The sequence below is a fragment of the Cupressus sempervirens genome, chromosome 2 (genome assembly GCF_028749045.1).
Source record: "Cupressus sempervirens isolate cs-2001-9-10 chromosome 2, ASM2874904v1, whole genome shotgun sequence".
Classification (NCBI taxonomy): Eukaryota; Viridiplantae; Streptophyta; class Pinopsida; order Cupressales; family Cupressaceae; genus Cupressus; species Cupressus sempervirens.
The window spans coordinates 717351187-717375659 of record NC_143119.1 but is presented as its reverse complement, the minus strand read 5'-3'; the positions used below and the strand labels follow the sequence as shown (position 1 = coordinate 717375659).

At 33.6% G+C, this 24473-nt stretch overlaps 1 pseudogene; it reads left to right on the top strand.

Annotated features, from left to right (window-relative positions):
- The first annotated feature begins 1935 nt into the window (after window positions 1-1935).
- Window positions 1936-4749, top strand: LOC149575385 (vacuolar-processing enzyme gamma-isozyme-like; annotated as a pseudogene).
- Window positions 4750-24473: the final 19724 nt, after the last annotated feature.

Here is a 24473-nt window from a genome sequence, read left to right as displayed (position 1 = left end):
AAAACTTGGACATGATGTCATGGCCACCTTCTAAAATCCACCAATCAGTATTTTTGTTGATATAAAGGTGTACATGCTCCTTTTTTATGGTTGCATGGGTTAGATTGTGCTTGTGTGGTAAACCAGGGTGATGTTGATCTAGGAAAAGGTCTTATATTGATGATCATTTAATTCAAGTGTCAAGGATCCATCTACAAAATGTCAAGCAATTCATCTTTAAGTATTAATGTTGGGACATGCCCAGGTCAGCTAGAAAGATTTCATTGATGAATTAGGCTTCAATTGTAAATGTCAATAAGGTAGTGATAACTAATGGTTTTATAGGGTTATAAACCCACAATGCATCTATTACACACACTGTTGCATGCAATAGCAGTAGCATAAAGCAACAACTCAATCATACACAATAGTGTTTCACAAAGCAATCTAATACTGGTCTATTAACTGCAACTAGGTAATGAACAAGTTGGTGAATCAAAATCACACACAAATATCGTATCATGCCAAAGTCCAATTATTGTAGAGCATGGCCTACCTTAATTTTTTAATCTATCTCCACCCTTATACATCTGATGGTCTAATTTTATTCCAAATAGCATATTAATAAAAACAACAATCACAAATATCAATTCCATTCCACTCAATTCAACTCAATGAGAAATGAAGAGAATATCTAGCAAATGCACCCTAAAAAGAAGAATAATTAAAAACCTTTGACAATTAGCTAAAAACAAAGACTCTATAGCCAAACATCTAGTTTTATTTTATTTTTACAAATATATTGGCATAGATACAAGATTATGATGTTCTGCTAACTAGTACCCCAATTCAGGAATTGTCATTTGCTAATATCAGGAATGAGAAAGAGGCTACTAATATTATCTAGATTATAAACTCCTCAATGTACTTGCAACAATAAAAATGATTTAGTTTCTACATAGCTAGTTTTCTATTAGATAAATACCATTCTCCAATAATTCTAGTATTTGAATGTTTGATATACCATTCTAGTTCTCTGCTACTGAAAAGAACACATAGCTTGTGAAAATGCAATCGAGTGTTTCATTCAGTGTTAGCCTTGAAAGATGTTAGCTAGGGTGATAGTATCTTACAAGATAGATCAAAAATGTTTAAAAGGTTTGGTAGATATGGAGACCATAAGGAAACTTCTTTATAACTTACTACACTTTTATTTCCAATTTAAATCTATATGCAGCGTAATATGATTCGTGAAAAAACATCAATTTTGCTGGATATTTTGAAGCTAATTTGCTAGAACATGTACATCTTCAAACTAAGGCAAGTTGTTAATATGATCATGAATCAACTAGCTTTTAAACCTAGTTTAAAAGTACACTAATGTGCAAAGTCTAGAAAGAGTGAAAATGTAACTATTTATACATTGTTGATTGTAGAAATTATTGTGGTTTTGTCATTTTCCCTTATGTTGCTAATGCTATCTTGGAAAATAGAATTTTTAGTCATTATGACTATCCTCGTATAGCATAGTTGTGTGAGAAAGCTAGTTTATTATGTGCACACTTCAGGTAGGTGATTCATTGGGAGTACACTTGAGCTTTAATATAGATTGAATATTTTGTATGAAATATTATCTATATGAATTTTTGTGGAAATATTTTTTAGGTTTACTCCATTTTTCCTTATGTCAAATGGTTTCTTAGGAAATATATATGCATCACTAATATTGTAAGTTTGGCTACAGCACTATACAGAGTTGCCTGATGTCAAATGTGTCATTGTCAACACCCACATTATTGAGTCATAGGTCTATGAAACATCATATGCTCTTGAAATTGAATAGAAACTATCAATTCCCTTACTAATTCTAGAACTTTTCAGGCCCTTGTCAAGTTCTTTGGGACCCTTTCTAGAGAGTGGGCATTGGAGTGCATGAAAGATCTCTTCCTTGGTAAAGTGGTGGATAGAGGCCCCAATGACCACATTTTCATCTATTACTCTAACCATGGAGGACCTGGAGTACTTGGTGAGTAACTATATTTGTTTAAAATTCTAATTACTATCTTTACTTATCTCTAGTGGAATTTCCAAATTGCCAATGAATACTCAAACTGAAGAGAATCTAAAAGCTGAACATTATTCCATTATTTTCCATAATAGATTTCTTGACTGCTCTAGGTTGTATAAAAATCTATATTCTAAATTGGATTGTTATTTAAAGAAATTTTGATTGACATTGTCCCATTTATGATAGAGACATATCTCATTGTTTCTAAAATTGTCACAATAGTGAATTTTAACCTCACTTTTTATAGATTCTCTACTGGACCGATCAGATTTATTGAGCTCGTTTCCAAAAAAATAGTATTCCTACCCTAAAAGAATCTATGCATATTCTTGATAGTACTCTAATATGTTCCTCCATATGCTTTTGTAGTCATTTGGAATAGCTTAAAACTCATGTAAGAATGGAATCAGGCTTACGTCATTCCATGTCACTTGTTTAGTAGGCTTAATATGGTTGATCATTCATTTATTGTCTTTTGTAGAACAAGATGCATTTTCAACCATCTTAGATAGGGAAAACTATGCATATTCCTCCCAATGCCCTAATGTGTTCTCCTCTATGAATTTTTAGATATTTGCAACATGTTAGTCATAAAAGAATGGAATTGGTCTTAAGCCATTCCATGTCACATCCTTTGTCAACTTAATATGTGTAATCATTTAGGCTTTGATCCGTGGTCCATTAGACTAATTAGTCTCATGGATGTCATTAAAAATCTTCATTCATTCATTCATTTATCATTTTTTGTCTATAGCTGTAGCTTTTTACTAGAAATCTCCAAGGTTTGCCACTTGAATTCTCCATCATTTGCGACAAATACAATTCTATTGTTGTTCTAATTTTGTGTTAGAAGAAATCAGTATGACTTATGCAACTATGATACATAGAGGTGATGATGATGTTGGTTGTGATTGTAGGTATGTCCACCCTTCCTTATCTTTTTGCAAATGACTTTGTTGAAGTCCTAAAGAAAAAACATGCTTCTAGCACATTTAAAGAAATGGTGAGGAAATAAAACCACTTAAGAAATGCAGGACTATTCTTTTTTCCTCATTTTTGAAGAATTGGAAATGCACTTTAAGTCCATGTCCAGTTTTCTTTCTTTGGTGGCTCATTGATTTAACCATTTGCATCATTAGCTCATTTATATCAAGGCATGTGAAAGAAGAAGCATTTTTGAATGTCTTCTACCAAAAGGTATAAATATCTACTCTACAATAGCTAAAAGTGCAAAAGAAAATAGTTGGGGAACTTACTGTCCTGGAATGTCCCCCTCACCCCCTCAAGAGTATTTCACATGCCCTAGAGATTTGTACAGTGTTGCATGAATTGAAGATAGGTTAATATTTTCTCTTTCAAATAGCAAAAATTAGTCAAATAAAATTCATTTTATTGGTAGTCTTGAGCACACAACTCTTTACTAATTTAATGTGAATGGCAGTGAGATGCACAATTTGGAGACAAAAACAATAAAGTAGTAGTACCAAATGGTAAGAAGCTTCAAAAAGATAGGAAGGTGTCCTTGAGCTAGATAATATATGCATATAATATAAGTGATAACATTTCATGGCCCTAATTTATGTTAAATGTTATAGAAATCTATTTCTCAACTCTTAGCCAGAGGACTAACGTACTCAATGAAACTACTTAGGACATTTAATTTGGGGTTTGAACAAGAAAAACACCAGTTAGACTGCACTTTCCTTCTGGCTTTAAGACATGTTCCACTTACTTCATGGGGTTTACTATTTATGTTTTCTTTTTTCTATATATCACATTCATGTGTAAGTGCTAATTTTCACTTTTTAGATTTTATAATGGGTTATGGTGCTAGTACTACCATTAATAGTTCAAGTTTTTATTGAAATTAGTAAATATATTAGAAAACCAACTTCATTTGATCCTATTTTTGATAAAGTGGAACTAGAAGGAACTTTCTATTTCTGAAGTGCATATATTGATACAAAAAATCATTAACAGGTAAAAATGAGGATATCAGATCATAACACATATAGGACTAGAACCCACATAATGCAGTACAGTGACATCCCTATCAGCAAAGAGCATTTGTTTCTATACATGGGAAGTGACCCTGAAAATGCTAATGCTACTTTCACCTTTGACAATGGGATTGAAGAAGTTTTTGATCAAAAGGAAGCAAGGGCTATAAACCAACAAGGCGCAGACCTTCTTTACCTATGGCAAAAGGTGGTAATCATGTCTCTGTTTGTATGGAAATTGATTTGATGGATTATCATTTTTATTTTCACTTGATTTAAACTAATAAATATGTTCTTAGGCTTCAAACCTATATCAGATAAGCTATAACAATAATTTAACATAGATTCAAACTTGACTTCCTTGTATTTTCCATTAAACATATTATATGAATCATCTACTATAATCAGTTTGTGGTATTCTTTTAGATGAATGAATGTAAATTTTTGGCTTAAAGCTAATGAGGGAATGGCTTTCTTTGGTTAGTATAAAAGATCTACAGAGAATTCCATTGAGATATTGGAAGCACAAAAGCATTTGATTGATGTGATGACACATTGCATGCATCTTAACAGAGTGTGAAGCTTATTGAAAAGCTTTTGTTTGGCTCTAAAATGGGTCCTCTGGTGCTGAATATTGTGAGATTTCCTAGGCAGCCCTTAGTTGATGATTGGGACTATCTCAAAACAATGGTGAGTCCTTAATCTCCATACCTACATTTCTCTACATGGTTCTTGATAATGAAAATAGCTTAATTACAAGCACATAGGGTCCAATTCATTCAATACAAGAACATAAGAGGACTCTTTGAGTATGATGCTATTATTCCTTGTTGAGATTATGTATTAAGCTCAAGTAGACGTGAACTTAAGACCTCCCAAATGAGAAGCCCACAATTTATCATTTGGTAAATCCAAGATGGCCATGCAAAGACAAGGGTTTTGTGGATGATATTGTCAGTGAAGTTTTCATCTAAGCTCTTGACAATTGTCCATGGGGTTGTAGTCCAAATAGACAAACCCAAACTAGGTAGAAGTCCTTTGAGAAAATTAGTAATTGTATCTACTACATTAACCACCTTGAAAATAACATAAATACTTCTTAATATGTATCCCTCTAGATACTCCAACTCAACCTTAGCCAAATCCATGCCAAATGAGGGACTCCAATGAATCAATTTCTAGCCTCTATAAATGTGGTTCTGAAAAAAAAATTTCCCAAATACTTCAATCTATGCAGCTTCATAGTCTGGAGCAAGTTTTAGATAGGGATTTTCCCACTCTACCCATATTTTGTATCTCCTAAATGATTTCCTTTTAGCATATAAATTGTTGTGTATAGTTGTTGAGTTTTCTTATTGTATCGGGCATATTAATGAAGAAGCATATTGGTTAATGTCATTGTTTAAGATAGTTTGATTAGTTACTGTTAGCATTTTTCAAGAATTCTATAAAAAAAGTTAACATACCTTCTCTATAATTTGACATTTTGCATGCATCCTCCACTCTCTCATCCAGCTGATGATGGATTATAGAGAGTGATCTAAAATGATGATGCTAAAAAATACACACAATCAAATCCAAAATGAACTTGCATTACAAATGTATTGTGGAAATCTAATATTGTACTTAATTTTGCATGCATGTCTACCAGGACAATCACAACTTAAACATATATATTTATATATGTTTAAGTTGTGACTGCGTTGATAGACATGCATGCAAAATTAACAATATCAAATTTTCACAATCCATTTATAATGCAAATTCGTTTTGGATTTGATTGTATGTCTTTTTTACTATCATTATTTTAGATCACTCTGTGTAATCCATCATCATCTGGATGAGAGTGTAGGATGCATTAAAAATGTCAAATCATACACAAGGCATGTGAACCATTTTATAGAATGCCTAAAAAAAATTTACACATAGGTGTTGGTCAAAATATTGACCAATGCATGGTAGTTTTCTAGTAGCATTGGTCAAAATTTTGACGAACATCTAGGTGTTTTCCACCATCATTGGTTGAAATTTTGACCAACACCTGGGTGTTTTCCATCAGGGCTTAGTTGAAATTTTGACCAGTGCCTGGTGGTTTTCAACCAATGCCTGACCAAAAATTGGTAGACATTTTGACCAATGCCTGGTGGAAATTGCACTAGGGGCTTTGGAAAGTTTTTGACCAATGGATTGGTCAAAATTTTGACCAACCAGTATGTTAGTCAAAATTTTGATGCAAAAAATTTTGACCAATTGGTTGGTCCAAATTTTGACAAACCTGGGTCAAAATTTTGACCAATAATGGTCAAAAAATGAGCCCAAATGTACTAGTGGTAGCATGTTACTGGTGGTTTTTCTCAAATTAGGTTTTTGTGTAAAATCCTTATGTCAAATTGTGTGAATTAGTTTGTGGTATTTTATGCTTGCATTTGTGAAAAGTTATTTTGACCTAGGATAATGACCTACTAATCTAAGGTATTGGATGTTCTACTAGATTCATGCATGATATGGTTTTATGGATATGAATCTATTAAGTACTAAAAAAATTTATTTGTATATTTGAACCTTGGATAACTGATTCACCCTCCTTTCAGTTATTCTAAAGTATTCCAAACATTGTAAGTAAAATCTTGAGAAATCATTTTCCTTTCTACGCTATCAAAATTTTTACAATTCAAAGTAAGAGCTATGCCTGGTAATTATCAAACACTTGATGGTCTAGTTGGTCGATTAACTACATTTGAGTTGAGAAATTATCATAACTATATGGCTACAATTATAAATAATTTAAAGTCTTCACTAACCATCAACAATTCAAAGAAAGAAAAGAAATCCAAAGAAGAAAGTGAATCTAAAACTAAAGATGATCTAGATCAAATTGAAGCACTACTTGGAACAAGGTTATTAAGAGGTAAAGGTAAATACAAAGGTAAGCTATCCTTGATCTATTTTAAATGTAACAAAGTTGGCCACTTTGTTGCTAAATATCCTACATGAGGTAAATTTGATAGAAATGACAAGAAATATTACATGTACATGAAGAATAGGGATTACAAAGACAAAGGAAAGAAGTCATTATACATTGCTGAAGAAGATCATACTAAGACAAGTTCTAATGTTGACAAGGTTTTGGAAGGATTAATGAGGAAAAAGATATTGAGGGTGGTGACTTAGGATCTTAAACTTTTACTTATAAAACCAAATTACTAAATTCACACCTAATTCATTTCATGTCTTAGATATAACATCAAAACTGTAACGTTGAATTATAATTTGAACTCATCACATCCATGAAAAGATCCAACACATAACACAAATTATTTGGTAACCCTGAAACACTTCAATGTGAAGGTAAAACTAGGGTGGGGATGAAGCCCACAAATATTCACTATTGCAACAATAAAGTTAACCTATTAGGGTTACTAATTTTTTATTATAATATATAACCTATCTTGAGAGGGGTCTCCCCTATTAAAAGCTATTAAGACTATTAGGTCTTTCCTTGTTAAAGGATTGAACAGTTACAATTAAGTAAGGACTCTAGTATGATATTTACATAAACCTATTAGGATCATGTGTTTAAGATATTTTCTCTAATTTAATCTTGTTAAAAACTAATTCAATACATGAACCTCAATTTGCTCTACAAGCTGATTTTGGATCTCCTCTACTTAATGTCTTGATCTAATCTCTTAATTTGGTATCTTTGTTTAGTCCTTCACTTGCTTGGATTTCTCTATCTAATCTCCTTTCATACTCAACCTTTCTTTCTTTGTTCTATCCTTATTCACTCCTTCACTTGCACATACACACATTCATTCACACATTTATTCCATCCTCTATATTGAACATAGGGTTAGAACCCTCCTTAAATAGACAATCTTCAAAAGTTATGGATAACAATCAAGGTTTATACTTCATCTTCTTTTGTCATTTCATTCTAATTTTTTGATTGGTTGATTTTCTTTCCTTGGGATCATTACCTTATGTAATGATTCATAATCTCCATCTTAATTGTCTTTAGAAATATTAAATATCATATAAAGTTGGCCAAAACTATTTACATAGTTGTTTGTGCAATTACATTCTCATATGACAAAACGAGTCTATTTGTCATCTAAATGTTCTAACACTTAGTTGTATATAACATTCATACTAGCACTTGACTTCTATTTGCATGTTCTTTTCTATTCTCTTAGAAAAAACTTTCTTATAGTTTATTCATTCTCTACTATAATAGTTCATCTTATATATGTGCTCATCCTCAACTAAAGTACTCAGAAATCACTAACTTTTTCGGCATGGAATGCAAAATAAATAAGTCCATATATGCTCAACCTTTAGTAGATGACTTGGTTCCAGTGATGACTATTCAACCTTGTTTAGTAAATGACTAATTGTTTGGACACTAATAGGCAACATAGGCATAGAGATCAACACAAGAAAGTAGTTGAAATGGTCTATGTAGCAATAAAGGAAGATCCAAATGAAAAAAGGTGTGAGAATGAAACTGCCCTTATTTCACATGTTACAAAGAATGATTTTTGAATTATTGATCAATTAAATCTTCAATATGTGAAAAATGTGTGTCTTTCTTCAAGATATTATGTGCTACAAATATTTCTTTCTAAATTATCTCCAAATGTGGTAACAACTAGAATTGAATTAATATCAACTTATGTTTTATTTCACTATCTCTAGTCATGAGATTGGCTAACCTTTGCTAACCAAATGTCAACTTAGTGTATGAGAGTGAGCTTGAACTTGCATTCTTTCCAAATTAAATAGCACTTGCCTACATATCAGCATGTAATATATCAATAGGATATTTATTTTCTAGTATAAAAGACTCAACATCACAGCCTCATGTACAATGAATGAACAATCTTTTAATTTTCTTCTAATTATCTGACTAAAGCAGAAATTTCTTCTTATCTATTTAAAGTTCAAGAGATACTTTCTCCAATACTTTATGCTAAAAACTTCTCTCAAACCATTGCATCAATTTATCATTGGTCTATATATCTACTAATTGAACTATATCAACAATATACACTAATTGATCCAAAATTTGATGTTGAGTATTTAAGTTAGTTATGCTGAATGCATCCACAAAAATATCCTTAACAATGTGTAATACATGTTTCTTTTTGTGATCTCTCCTTAGTTGTTCTTGATTTTCCTTGTAGCTCAAAAAGATTTATAATTCATGTATTTTCTTCATTGTCAAATTACTCAAGTCATTCATGGGTAAAGTAATTACCTCATCTAGACTTACTAACTCATCTATCAGCTCTTCTAATTGAGTCATAATTTGAAATCAAGGGGTTGTATCACTGGGTAGTGATAATTGTGATTGTTTACCCTTCTTATTCAATCTAAATATCTTATAATTCTCCTCTTGATTAGATCTCACCTATTATTTTGGTGTTTTAGTCAATGGTTCTAATGGCTTTATACTTGACAGTTGTATAAGAGCTTGTGAAGCTTCTTTCTCTTTTAGTGTCTCCTCTTCTTCTACCAACATTGTGCACTTGACCTCTTCTATTTTCACCTCTATTTGAAGTATAGGCATAGAGATAAATGGTTAAAATACAATTATTGCCTTACCCTATTCCTTGGCATTTTTATCCTCTATAACTGATGTAACCTCAAAATTATCAGTCTTTGCATTCTCAATCTTTGGATAATCTACAATTTGTAACAAAATTGGATTTGTATAATTTAGAGTTGTGTTTGACATTAAATTCTACATGTCTTCCTCAGTTAGTATATTTTGATTCTATGGAGGTGTGTCGGAAACATCTTTAATGGTAAAAACCTCTTGTTGTTCACACTAGCCCTCTAGTTGTTGGATTTTGTCTATTAGTTTAGCAACTTTTTCCTTATACGCATCTTCAAATTCTATTGCATCTCTTCCATCTTTAACATCTACTGATGGAGTAAGTAGTCCAAATGCTTCTTTCCATATATGAATACTATCTTTCTCAACTTCATGAGATTTATTTTTTAAAATTTTGTATGCCCTATCCCTTGGGATGAATTTCTTAGTTAAAAAAATTGAGGGCTATTAACATATGTGTCTTCCCTAAATCTAGCATAGATTGTGCCAATGTACTTTCTCTTATTTTTTTGTCTATAGATAATGCCCACTTCCCTTTAGCATCAACTTGAGTATATAGGCTTACTAGGAATCCATCTCCTAGTTCCAAGGGTGTACATCTAAATTTGATCATCATATCAAAATTATTTTTTCAAGCTTATCTTGATCATCATTATTCAAAAAATCATAAGTAATACCTTGAATCCTACAAAATTTGCTGACTCTTTAATCTTTTCACATACCTGATCTGCAATCATTGGAGGGAGTCTTTTCATGATTGATAATTTTCTCGATTCATGAGACTTAATTTCTTCATCATCTTCTCCATCCTCTTGTTCTACGATCAGTTTTATCCTTGGCCTCTCTTGTATATTATGCTTTGGTGAGCTAACTAGTTTCCTCTTAGATGGACTTGATTTAGTTTTCACAACCAGGGGCTTATTAGAATGAATGTTGATGATACTACTTTGAAGGAGTATCCTCAGCATTGGAAAGTATTGACATGTTGCATTCATGAGCGTGTTGTTCATTGATGTCAACATAGTATGGTTTCTATAAAGACTGGCTGAATAGCAAATAGAGATCTTTGTCATATAGATGATGGTTTGATTATCTAGTGATGTACAGACATGGACATGTTCTATAATATGTCTTGACAATGTGCTTTAGTGTGCAAAGTCTAAGTTGAAGATGTACAAAAGTTGTACCTAATTTACTAAGAGTAGTACAAAGACAAAGCATTAGGAAAGTAGTTCCTAATGGTTATTCAATATCTTTCATCTGAGACGTAATGAGAATATGTGCAGTTAGGAAATGATAGAGGAAATTTTCTTGGTGACATCAACAAGTGTGCAAGCCCTAGTATCGCACATGTGAAGTTTTGTATAGATGGAACCAATAGTGCTATTGTAATTGTAATTAATTAATTATCTTATTATAATTAATTGGAAAATCCTAAAACCAAGGAAGAAGATGAGGTGGTATGGAAGATCTTGAAAATTTTGACACCACCATTCAAGAAAGTAGCTTAGATGATTCAGCTATTGATATCTTGAACTACGGATTTTACCAAGGAAATGTTGCTTGGAAGATTAGAAGTTGCAGAAGTAGATCTTGTTGGTGTAAATAAGTTTTTACTTGTTACAATTTACTTAATTTTACTTAGGTCAATGCATTATTTTATTATTTATTAGTTTGACATTTAGGAGTTTGTGTACTCTTATGAGTTGTAATGTTGAAAACACTGTAGTAAGAAACTCTAATTTAGTGCATGTTGTCTACAGCACTAGATTTTGCATAATTAACTGAGTTGTCATGTTGACAACATAGTTATTCGCACTCCTAATTAAGCACATGGTGTCTACAACATAATTTTATGTGCTCCACCTTTGTAGGCTTATCCTCTCATCATCACACTTACTCCTATGCTTAATGGAGGATAATCCACTTCTAGTGGACATGTGCTTGGTTGTAAGACTTATAAGTATGTTAATTTCTATGCATTCTAGAAGCATTCCAAAAGCCTTTATATTCAAGCACTCCTTGTGTGTGTGTATATGACATTACATCAATTCAGTTGATATTGTTATTCTAATCATACTCTTTTGGTCTATTCTTGTCCTTGTGCTTGAGTTCCTTGATCTTGGGTGATTTTTCCCCAAGGAAAATTCTTACAAATCTGAGATAGTTTGGAGATATTACAAGAGTTGAAACAACTTTTAGTGACCTTAACATTAGATCTAATCTAACAAGGAGTGCAAGTACACATGGAGATTTTTTGGTAGCAGCATATCTAATGAACACAAGAAAATTGAGGAAGGTATAGCCCTTCTTGTGACAAGAGAAAAAGATGGTAAGAAAATATTTAAATTGGACTTGTGATGAATTTGGTAATTATGCATATAAATTTCCTAAAAGAGAGAAAAATTATAAGGGAAAATTCAAGCCTAGAAGAGATAGAAATGGTTTGTATACAAATGAAGATGAAGAATCTGATGAAAGAGGTTAAAGTGAAAGTGATGATGAATTGAGATTTCTAGCTATCAAGGAAGATGATCTTAATGTTGATCTCAGATTGATTTTGATATATGAGTGTCTATACACTTAATTCATTTTCAAATTAGAACTTAGTTCATGCCGAAAGAGTAATGCATGCCAGGCATAACATGTTAGATAGTGCATGCCAAGTGAGATACACAATAAGTACTAAGTAAACAATAAGTGTCGAGTAAATAGTAAGTTTCATGTATACAATAAGTGTTAAGAAGTTAGTATGTGTCAAGTCATTTAGATATCAAGTGATAGTATTGAAGTTGCAGTTGATGTCGAGCATCAGGGACTTCAGATGTTGAGTAAAATAGTTTTGACATAGTTGATTGTAATGGCACAAAGTATTATGTAAACTATTTTGGAGCCAACTTAAGGATTGATTTTCTATCCTAAATGATAAGAATGGATCTTAATTGTGAATTCTTGTGCACTACATGCAGCCAATCAGTTTAAGGGATGAATTGAGTGACTAGATGGATGAATTATAGTCATTGATTCATACATAACCATAGTCACCTAGATATTTTTAAGGTAAATGCTAAAACATGGTGTAAGTGAAGGGAGAAGTTTGCATGTCCAAACAAAGCATTCAAGTGTGACTAAGGAAGAGTGATCATAGTGTATGAATTGTAGAATTAGGATAGAAGAGATACATTCAATTAGAAGAGGATCAAGGATACATGCAAAGAGATGATCTATTAATTAGTAGCAGAGTGCTAACCTGAGAATCATTGCTTAGATATTCTAACATGTGAATTAGTTAAATCTCTTAACAAAGCAGTCTTAATAGGCTATTATAAATCCTTTAACAGGGTGCTTACTTCATTGTAAGTTAAAGTCTTTAACCAAGCACACTTCTAATAGGGTGTTGAAATCCTTTAACAAGGTAAGATCTAATAATCTTGTGAGCCTTTAATAGGGCAGACCTTTCACAAGGTAGATCATGTTTCATGATCAAACATTGTAACCTTCATTGGATAAACTTTACAACTATAGTTATGAAGATTTGTGGGTGTCATCCCCACCCTACTTTTTCCTTCTCATTGGAGGGTTTCTAGATAATCATATCTTGTGTCATATGTGTGAATGTTTATTTATTTTCATGCTATGGATGTATATGTTTAATTTAGTATTTCAGTTTACATGCATAATTGTGAGATGGATGTGTGGTGAATGATTTTATGGTTGAAGTGTTGAAGTATTGATTCACACCCCCACCACCCTCTCAGAGTTTACTTTTCCCTTTGTATTTCCAACAATTAGTATTAGAGCTTTGTTTTGTAGAAAGTAAAGCTTTGTAGCTTTGAAGAAAGATCTTGGAGATGAAAGTCTATAAGTTGGGAAAGACTATTGAGAACCAGAAGATTGAAATCCAATTTTCCCTACATCATATGAATGAAGAAAGAGATGAGTTGAAGTGCTCATTAAAGAGAAGGAAATATATGGCTATTGAGGAGAATTACACACAATACCAATAGATTGACACTACAATTTTTTTTGCAGATGGAAACACAAGTGAATTTGATGTAGCAATTTTAGATCTGACAGAAAAGAATGGAACCTTAGTTAAACAGGTCAGAGATCGAAAGATAGAGAAATAATCACAAGCCATATTGGTGAGGTGAATAAATAGAAAAAGAAACTTGTAGAAGAAAAATTCATGATTGAAGATGACGAAAGGATATTGACCAACAAATTGGAAGAAAAGACATTAGAAGTGCAAAGGATTGCTAGCATGCAACCAGAGGTAATGAATCAAGTCATGATTTCTAATCATGAATTGAATGGTAAAGACATTATAATCACAACTTTGAAATTATAGAATGAACAATCGAGTTATGATCTAAGAAGGGAAAAGGAATTTGTTGAAAGTTTCAAAAAACCAAGTGAAGCCATCAAGTACTATAAAAAACTAATGAGATCCCCTAGATCCAATGATGATACTACTAGATTAGGGTACACTAACATTGAAGAAGGAGAATCATCTAAAAGTGGTGAGAAAAGAAGTAACAAAGGTAAGGACTCCAAACCTACTTGTCATAATTGTGAAAAATTAGGACATACTACTAATGTTTGTAGGAGCAAGACTGCAAATTAGAATCCTAAGAAGAATTTTATGGGTTACTACCACAAGTGCAACAAGCAAGGACATTAGGCACATGAATGCAGAACCAAGATCATGAGTACACAAAGATTATAATTGTGATTATAATAGTACATATAATTGTAACTATTGTCAAGAGTATGGTCATGTTCCTAAGAATTGCACAAGAACACATTTTAGAAGTGATTACAATAGATGGTTAAGTCAAACTACATGTTTTAGTTGCTTAAAGAATGGTCACATAAGTAAACATTATTCGATGAATTTAAAGGCACCAAGTAGTAAGTTCAATAAAAGAAAAGGAAATGAAGATGTTGAAGATGAACAAAACATGGAAGAAGAAGGAAGATTGTAGTACATCAAGTTCAGATGGGATCACTTCACCCAATGGGTTATGTGATTATACAACCTCTGATTAAGAAATCAAGAAGTATGTGTGGAACTGATATTTAGATGATATACCATACATTAGTTCCAAGGATTTAGTTGTGAAAAGATTATATATGCATGAAGAAAGATGCAAAGTGTTGTTTAGTAGCTAGAAGAAATCTTTAAGTTTTGTCAGTTTCCATATTGTTGTCATGTGTGAAAAGCTTCACTTAAGCTATCAAGCTATCATAGGTGATAGTTTTCACCAAGCTCGTAGTGGTTTCTAAGCATGAGGAAAACTACATGGAAGCCAAATGAGTTGGAATTACTATTTAAGTTGAGCTTATAGTTGTGTAAGCACTAAGCATTAATTACAAAATTTTAAGGGCTATATGATCAAATTTTGACTCATTTGACATCATTAAAATTTGGAGATAGCATGAAGAGATTAAGGTGAATTGAAGAGATCATTTCAAGCATTTGCAAACTAGATTCAACCATTGTTCAAGACCATTCAATAGTTTTGTAAAGGTATTTATTGTGTGCCAAGCTTTGATGTTTGAATATTTGCAAACCCTAGGTAATTGATATGACATCTAGTTCTTCTGCTACTAAGGTTAAAGAGGGAAACAAATTTTTAGATGTTCAATTAATCAATAATGAGATCAGACAATTGAACTTTAGAGAAATTTTTGACATTTCATACAAGCAAGACCTATCTAGTGCACTATCAATGATACCACCACAAGTTTTAATGATTCAAGATATAAGATGTTGTTACAGATGTAAGGTGGGTAGCATAGGTGACCTGGAGATCAGAGACCTATATAAAAAATTATGCGAAAATAAAATATATAAGGAGGAATATAAGACTGTAGAAAGAAAAGGGTTAACTCGTGCCCTAGATTTCCCCAATTTTTTCAAGACAAAGTGGATAAAGATTGTTTTGAGTAGGGTTCATGACAACTTTGTGTGGTTAGAGGATGGACCTATCAAGATTTCCAAGAGGATTGTGCATAGGCTAGTAGGATATCCAACTCTAGATATACCTAAGACCATGAGAACTGATGCAAAAGAGGTTATTGAGAAAAATATTGGGGCAATGTGGAATAAGAGTGGAATGACAATTGACATAATCACAAATCCCCTAATTGATTTTGTAATAAAGATAATTGCACACAAATTTTTTCAATCTAGTAGATTCAATAATGTACCTTGTATTTTTGTTGACGTAGGCTACAAGATAGTCAAGAAGGGTCATTCTATGACCTTGTCAAGTTATAGTTACAATAGTTATTAGAAAACTTGGGAGCCATAAGGAAAACTAACAGTGCATTTTGCAAGTTTGTATCAATACTTGTTTGTATATTTTTCTATGTGAAGAACACATTTCCTTCTTTTGGTAAAGTTGCATGGAAGACAAATAGATCTATTGTAGTGCAGATAGGTGAATACATTGAGCAACTTGCAAAAAAAATTGAGTCTATAATGACTAGCTACATTGAAGACTTTAAGAAGTCAATGAAATAAAGAATGAGGATACCAGTGTCACTCATTGAGAAGCATTTCAATAATGTTTTATTTCTAGTTGATGCTAACTTCATAAATGTTTAGGCTACTATTCCAAGGGTGAGATGGCTAAGGCCTCTAGATTATGAGATAAATGTGGATGAGGCATCTATAGAAATTGCTACTTTGCTAGCAGAAGAAGTAGATAAGAACGCTATAGCCTTTGGTAATTATGATGTAGCCAAATCTAAGATAACTATGGACTTCAAGACAACCTTTGTAATAAGGAAGAAGAACAAAATTGTTAAGAAGCTCAAAGAAAAATTTTGTGAAGAGGTAGAAGAAGATGAAGATGATGAAGATGATTATGATGAAGAAGGTGAAGATGTACCTACCCTATTGGCATTAAGTTATTATTTCCATTAGTGACAACACTTATCTGTATCAGTATAGCTATTGACCTCATCACTCAATTTTTAATGTATACCGAGCATTCAATGGTTACCATGTACATTCATCACTTAAGCATGTTAACCAAGCTTCGTAGTTCACACCGAGCATTTAAGTGTTAACCGAGTTGAGTATAGCTATCGAGTGAATGTGCAATCCAGTAGTGTCCACCGAGTTTATAGTGTTTACACTAAGCTTCACAGTACCTACTGAGTAATGAAAGCACAATGTCTACTGAGTGATGGAAGCGTAGTTCCTACCGAGTGATGGAAGCATAGTGTCTACCGAGTGATGGAAGTGGAGTGCCTACCGAGCGATGGAAATGCAATGCCTACCAAGTGATGGAAGTGCAATGCCTATTGAGTGATGGAAGCACAGTGACTACCAAGTGATGGAAGTGCAGTGCCTACCGAGTGATAGAAGCACAGTTCCTACTAAGTGATGAAAGTGCAATGCCTACTAAGTAATGCAAGCACAGTGTTTACCGATTGAAAGTAAGGTAAACGAAGGATTCAGTTCTTACCGAGTGATACTATATCTACCGAGTCTCCAATGGTTACTGAGTTCAGAACTACATCAGATGATTAGTATGGATCGAGCCTTCACTTCTACTGAGTACATGATGATTCCAAGTAATGCAGTGGACATCGAGTATAAGAAGGTCATTGAGTCAGTTCAGTGAACCCAAGTTATTTACTGTTTGGTCAACTCAGTAATATTTGGTTCACTTGTGTTTTAGCCGACCTTGCAATTGTAATTCTTTGATGTAATTCTTTGAATGGTATATATGTAATGTATTATATCATTTGTAAGGTGTATGGTATATGAAGAATATCAAGATAGGTATGTAATGTTTTGAGAAGAATGAAAGAAAATCAGCAGAAGAGCAGAGTATTCAGCAAGGTCTGCAAGGAGTAGTAAAGATTCATCAATCAAGAAAGGTGATCAATACATCAAGGATCTAATCAGAAAATCAAGTTTGTAAGTAGATCCACTATTTCATCCTAACAAGTGAATCAATTTTGTAAATCCTTTAACAGGGTAGACTTAACATTTTTTGTATAAATCTCCTAACAGAGTGCATACTTAAGTGTATGTTTTTAAATCCTCTTACAAGGTGGACCTAGTAGTCCTTCTTGCTCCTAACAAGGTAGATCACCAAAAGTGGTCAATGTAAGCCTTAACCGGCCAACTTCATACTGTAGTAACAAAGTATTGTGGGTATCATCCCCAACCTAGTTTTACTTTCTATTTGGAAGGTTTTTGGGTCACCAAATCTCTGTGTACATGTGTTATGGATGTTTAATTTCTCATTTATGCAGTAGATTAGATGAAAGAAAGATGAATGGTTAAAGTGTTGAATTTTTTAAAGTTGTGAAGTTACTAATTCACCCCTCCCCTCTCAGTAACCTATCATATCTTGAATATTTCAACAATTGGTATCAAAGCTTTCTGGTTCTTAGGATAAAGTTTGACAGCTTGAGAAAAAGATCAAGGACAATGGAGATATTCAGACTTGACAAAGCTATTGAAAATGAAAAGCTAGATCTGGAATTGTCCATGGCTCAACTCAAACAAGCTAAGGAGCATCTTTCTCAATCTCTAAAGAGAAGAAAGGAACTTGCAAGACAAATGATTGATCATCAGTATGTTGAAGAAAAGATTGAAGACCTTTTACCATCAAGCAGTTCAAATGAAGCTAATGAGGCTATTAAGGAACTCCTAGCAAAGAATGGTTCTCTGTAGGAAGAAGTAAGAAAGCTTAAAAGAGAACAAAAAATTCAATCAATCAGGCTATGTGAAGTTTTGGAATAAAGAGACAAGGCAAATGAAGACTTAGAGGTAAGAAATAGTCAATCCCTTCAGCATCAAGATCTTGTAAATCAACTATCTAATGCAAATGAAGAAATTATGAATCTAAGATCTAAAAATGAAAACCTAAGGAATGATCTAATCACTAAAAGACAAATCAATGAAGGCTTAAAAAGTGACTTGAGATCTGAAAGAAAAATCAATGAAAGTTTGAAAAATGACTTGAACACTAAAATGCAAATCAATGAGAGAATGATGAAATCTCAAGTAGACATAACTCAATTAAACTAGCAAAGTGAGCAGAATCTTCATAGACAAAAAGGAAAAGCTGGACTTGGTTACAAGGAAGAAGGTGAAACCTCCAAACAATGTTCCCAAAGGAATCAAAGACCTACTTGCAATCACTTTGGTAAGCTAGGTCACACATCAAACAAGTGTTGGAGCAATGGAAAGAGTAAATTCAATGGTAAATGCTACAATTGCAGTCAGCATGGTCATAAAGCTAATGAAACCAAAATTTGAAGGCAATTATCACAAGTGCAAGAAGCATGGTCACAAGGCATTCCAATGCAGATCCAAATCATTCAATCCAGCTGAACAACTTGTCAAGGAAATCTTTGGATGGGATTACAATACCTGGTGCAGATGTCATTATTGTGGAGAATATGGACACATTGGTAAAGATTTCTCGAGGCATCACTTGAGGAAAAGAGACACAACAGTAAGATATTATACATGCACTGAACTCAGTCATATAGCTAAAAATTGCATGAATATAAGAAGAGTTAAAGATGAAAAGAAAGCTAAAGCTTAAAAACATTCGGAAGCAAATGAGGCAACAATGGATTCCAAAATCTACCGAGAAAGATAGTTCAAGTGATGCCAATGTCACTCAAGAAGTGGGTGACTCCATCATTTCCAATTAGATTCATAAAGGATCTGGAACTGTATCATCAAGCTCTATCAAAAGTAGTTCCAAATGCAAGAAAATGGAATGATCAAATCAGTATTCCAGATACATGAAAACATATCTTTTGTTGAGTTGCATCTACCGAGGGAAGTAGGTTGAAGACCTTATCGAGCTAGGTTGGTAACAACTAAAAGTTTTTTTTTGATCACCAAGTTGCATCCTTCTACCAAGCAAGTAAATGATAGCCTATCAAACACTATGTCATCTCAGCTACCTTCATACCAAGCATTTATGGCAAAAATTTTGTCAAAAGGGCAAAATTCAATTTCATTCTTCATCGTGATATTAGAGCTAAGAAATTTCAAGTGAATTCCAAGAAACTCCAAGTGACTCCAAGCGATTTCAAGAAATTTTTAAAAGCGAAAAATCTATTTAGAATTTTCTTACATTTACCGAGCAGCAATGGCATCTGGGAGTAGCAATGACACCAACGTGAAAAGAGGTTCAGAAATGTTGCTAAAGGTTACAGAATGGAAAGCGCCCAACTTCAAAATTATTTTGGCCGTTGCAGAATCACTTGACCCAGAATGGAGCTCAATCGCAAATTCCACCTAAGGTACTTCTTATCAATGATATTCGTACCCATTTTAAATGTTCTATTCAAGAAATTGGAAACCTAGAGATGAACAATGCCCTAAGGGAAATGTGTGTAGATGGCTCTCTAAAACTCGAATACAAGCATATTGAAACCAAAGGCTTGACTCATATCTTGCATATGCCTAGAAGCTTCCAAACCAAATGGATTAGGTATATTTTGAGTTGGGTGCACAATGGGTAGCTACGGTTAGAGCAGCCAATGTTAATCACGATGAAGATGATTCAAAAAATCACAAGTCTCGCTATGCTCAGCAAGGCCAAAACCACCAAAACCTTAGGTCGGGAGGAGTTACAAAAGAAAACCCTAGCTAAGTGGGATGGTAGAGGTTTAAAGGTCACCACTATATCAAATGTTGAACTAAGATTTGGCATTCATGTCATTGCCCACAAAATCTATAGCTCCAATTGACTGAACAATGTACCTTGTGAAGCTATGGATTTGGCCTTTAAAATTGTAAAGAAGAACCTTGAATTTGATCTGTCAAAATTACTGTTGAGACAACTAAATAAAAATATGGATAGTAGAAGGACCTCAAAGAATAATCCTTGTAAATTTGGCTCTCTATTGATATGTTTATTTTTCTATGTTCAAAAATTATTTCCATCAAAAGGAACAGTTGTATGGAGAAAAAGCATTCCAATTCTTTATCAAATTAATGAGTTTGTAGAAAAAATGGTTGAAAATTTTGATAGCATCATGTAAAATTATTTTGAAGATTTCAAGGAGAGAATGAATAACAGGTTCTAGATTCCACCAAAACTAGTTGAATACTATAGAGATGATGTATGTTTTATGGCTAACTGTGATAAGGTATATATTTAGGCAGTCAGACCCCGAGTTGCATGGGTAAAACCTCTTCCTTATGAGGTAAATATTGATGAGACCAAGGATATCATTGAAGCATTGGTCAATGAGCCAGTAGACCCAAAAAAACCAATATTTGGAACTTATGATGAGGGAAGATAGCCAAATTGAAAACTGCTACCAATCCTCTTATACTTATCGAGGAAAAAGGTGAAGATGAAGAAGATAATAAAGAAGAAGGAGAAGAAGAAAAAGAAGAACAAGAATCTGAAGAGGAATAGCCAAAGAAAAAAGGTAAGGTAACTATTACCAAACTAAAGAAAAAGCCCACTGCAATATTCTCCAGAAGAACCAGAAAAGGCAAGCAGGAACCTATACTGGTCAAGCCTCCACCCAAGTTTGAGGAAAGGCTTAAACAATTGGAAGAAGGAGCCGACATCACAAATTTCAAAGCATTGAAATTTGAAACAAGAACTGATGCTGAGAAAATGTAGATTAAGGAACTGGTACTCAATAAGATGGGTAAATGGTAATACTCCTTGGACTAGCTTGCCTCTCAAATCTCAAAAGAACTGTTAGAGAGATTGCAACTGAGATGGGAGTCAGCCACCCAAATGGTTAAAGACATATATGAGCAATCTTTGAACAATCTTCTACTGAGTCTCACTGGAGCAAACATAAAGGTAGCAATGAAAAACCATGAAGGTAAAATGATGATTAGATTTCACACATGTTTGATCTTAATTAAAGACATTGAGCATGTTGTAAATGATGCAACAAACATGTGGAAGAACATCTATCATCTGCAAAATCCCAGTGAAGATCCAGTGGAGATCAAGGATGATGATAGCAGTGTCAATGATGATTTTGATAGCACTCCATACATCACAGTTACTCCAAGAGAGCTGCATGCACTTATGGAAGAAAAAGGGGAAGAAGACAAGGAGGAAGAAGAAAATGAGGAAGAAGAAGATCCAGTTAAAATTGTAGTAGAAGTGATTGCATCCCTTCCTCACTCTCCACTAAAGACTGTTGCATCCATTATGGAGACAGCTTCTGCAAGTGAGATTGTGAGCACAATAGTCACATCAATTGCTCAATCTTCATCGGCCACCTCCCAACTCTAGGTATCTAAAATACAGATGACAAGCACTTCATCTACCGAGTTGACTGTTACTTCTTTAGCTACCGAGCTAGCCTCCTCAACTCCTTCATCAACAATTAGTGCACCAATAAGTTCCACAATTTTATTTTCATCAGTTCTTGCTAGTTCTACATTTTTGTCAGCCTTATCTGCATCTATTTTAAATCCAATTAGTTCAAATACTGCTATACCGAGTATATCATCATTTTTGGGAAGTATTCTAGTTTTTGATCTAGTTAATACTTTTATTGGAATTCAATCCTCAAGTCATATCCTAGTTTTTACTGCTAGCCCTTCCATCTCCACTATTGTGTCTATTCCAAAGGTCAAACCAATCATCATAGAAGTTAAACAAAAGTATCCATTAAGACTTCTGATCACTAGAAAGGAAATTCTAGAAGATATTGACTTAGAAACAGAGATAGTAATTCCAAAGATTGACTATGAAAATGCTACCATTGAAGAGATGAGGTTAGCTAGTCAACTAATAGAGATGAAAGCTACACAGAAGCAGTTAAGGTTAGAAAGGGATAAGGAATATAGAATTATTGAGAATGCCAAGAATATAATTACAGATGCTATAGGTGTTGAAGTAGATTCTACTCAACACATTTTGATCCAGTTAGAAGAGGCTATATAGAAATTCAATGAGCATTCTTTCGAACAAGGAAAACTTATTGAGAAAGCATAAAAGAAATTTGATAATAAGGTGCTAGAGCACATTGCTCAAAATATAGCAATAAAACAAGTTGAATTGTCAACATTTTTGGGAAATTTTGAAAATTCTTTTAATAATGTAGCATCACTTTTTGATAAACTTTGTGATGCTTCTGGCTTCAACAAAGAAATAAAAGATAATTTAAATAAGATTGACATTGATATACAATCAAGTGCCTCCAAGCTAAAGGTGGACTCCTCCTCCACAACCTCCCATCACACAAAGATCAGATATTTGACAGATATAAAGGAAGAACTATTGAGAGAGGAAGCAAGGATCTGGTCTACACTCATAGACATCCAGAACATGATCCTTCCTATCATGGACACAATGCAAAAACATATTGTACATTGCAAAACATTGGTCCAAGACCATAACTTCTCAGTGGTTGATCACTTGATTCAATTATCAGCAGAAGTTCAAATTGCCCTCTCCACCTGCCAAATTTTGCAGCAGACATGGGATAGCATTTTTGCAACCATTCTTAAGGTACATCAAGAATTTCTATCTCATTTTGGTGTAGCCATATAAATTGTATATATGCAGTCCTTTGGCATTATTGTCAAAAAGGGGGAGAGATTCAGAGGAAAGTCATCACTATAAGTGATAGGGAGAGTTAGCACTCAATAAAGTTTGCATGTGTACATAAGTATATTTGTATATATAGTAGTTCTACAAAGACCAATTTTAAAAAACCAAAATTCATTCAATTAGGCTGTGTACATATGTTTTGGCCTATAAGTGTTTTTGTCACTAATGCCAAAGGGGGAGATTGTTGTCATTACGTTATTATTGCCATTAGTCACAACACTTATCTGTATCAGTATAGCTACCAAGCTCATCACTCAGTCTTCAATGTATATTGAGCATTCAATGGTTACCATGTACATTCATCACCTAAGCTTGTTAACAGAGCTTTGCAGTTCACACCGAGCATTCAAGTGTTAACTGAGTTGAGTATAGCTACCGAGTGAATGTGCAATCCAGCAGTGTCTATCAAGTTTACAGTGTTTACACTGAGCTTCACAGTACCTACCGAGTAATGAAATCACAATATCTACTAAGTGATGGAAGCATAGTGCCTACCTAGTGATGGAAGCACAATATTTACCAAGTGATGGAAGTGCAGTTCCTACTGAGTGATGGAAATGCAGTGCCTACCAAGTGATGGAAGCATAGTGCCTACTGAGTGATGAAAGCACAATGTCTACCGAGTGATGGAAGCATAGTGCCTACTGAGTGATAGTAGCGCAGTGCCTACCGAGTGATGGAAGCACATTGCCTAACAAGTGATGGAAGCATAGTGTCTACCAAGTGATGGAAGCATAGTGCCTACCGAGTGATGGAATTACAATGCCTACCGAGTGATGGAAGTGCAGTGCCTAACGAGTAATGCAAGCATAGTGTTTATTGACTGAAAGCAAGGTAAATGAAGGATTCAGTTCTTACCGAGTGATACTATATCTACTGAGTCTCCAATGATTATCAAGTTCAGAACTACATCAGGTGATTAGTATGGACCGAGCCTTCACTTCTACCGAGTGCATGATGATGTCGAGTAATGTAATGGATGTCGAGTATCAGAAGGTCATCGAGTCAATTCTATGAACCCGAGTTATTCACTATTTGGCCGACTTAGTAATATTTGGTTCACTTGTATTTTACCCAACCTTGCAATTGTAATTATTGGAATGGTATATATGTAAGGTATTATATCATTTGTAAGGTGTATGGTATATGAAGAATATCAAGATAGGCATGTAATGTTTGGAGAAGAATGAAAGTGAATCAGGACAAGA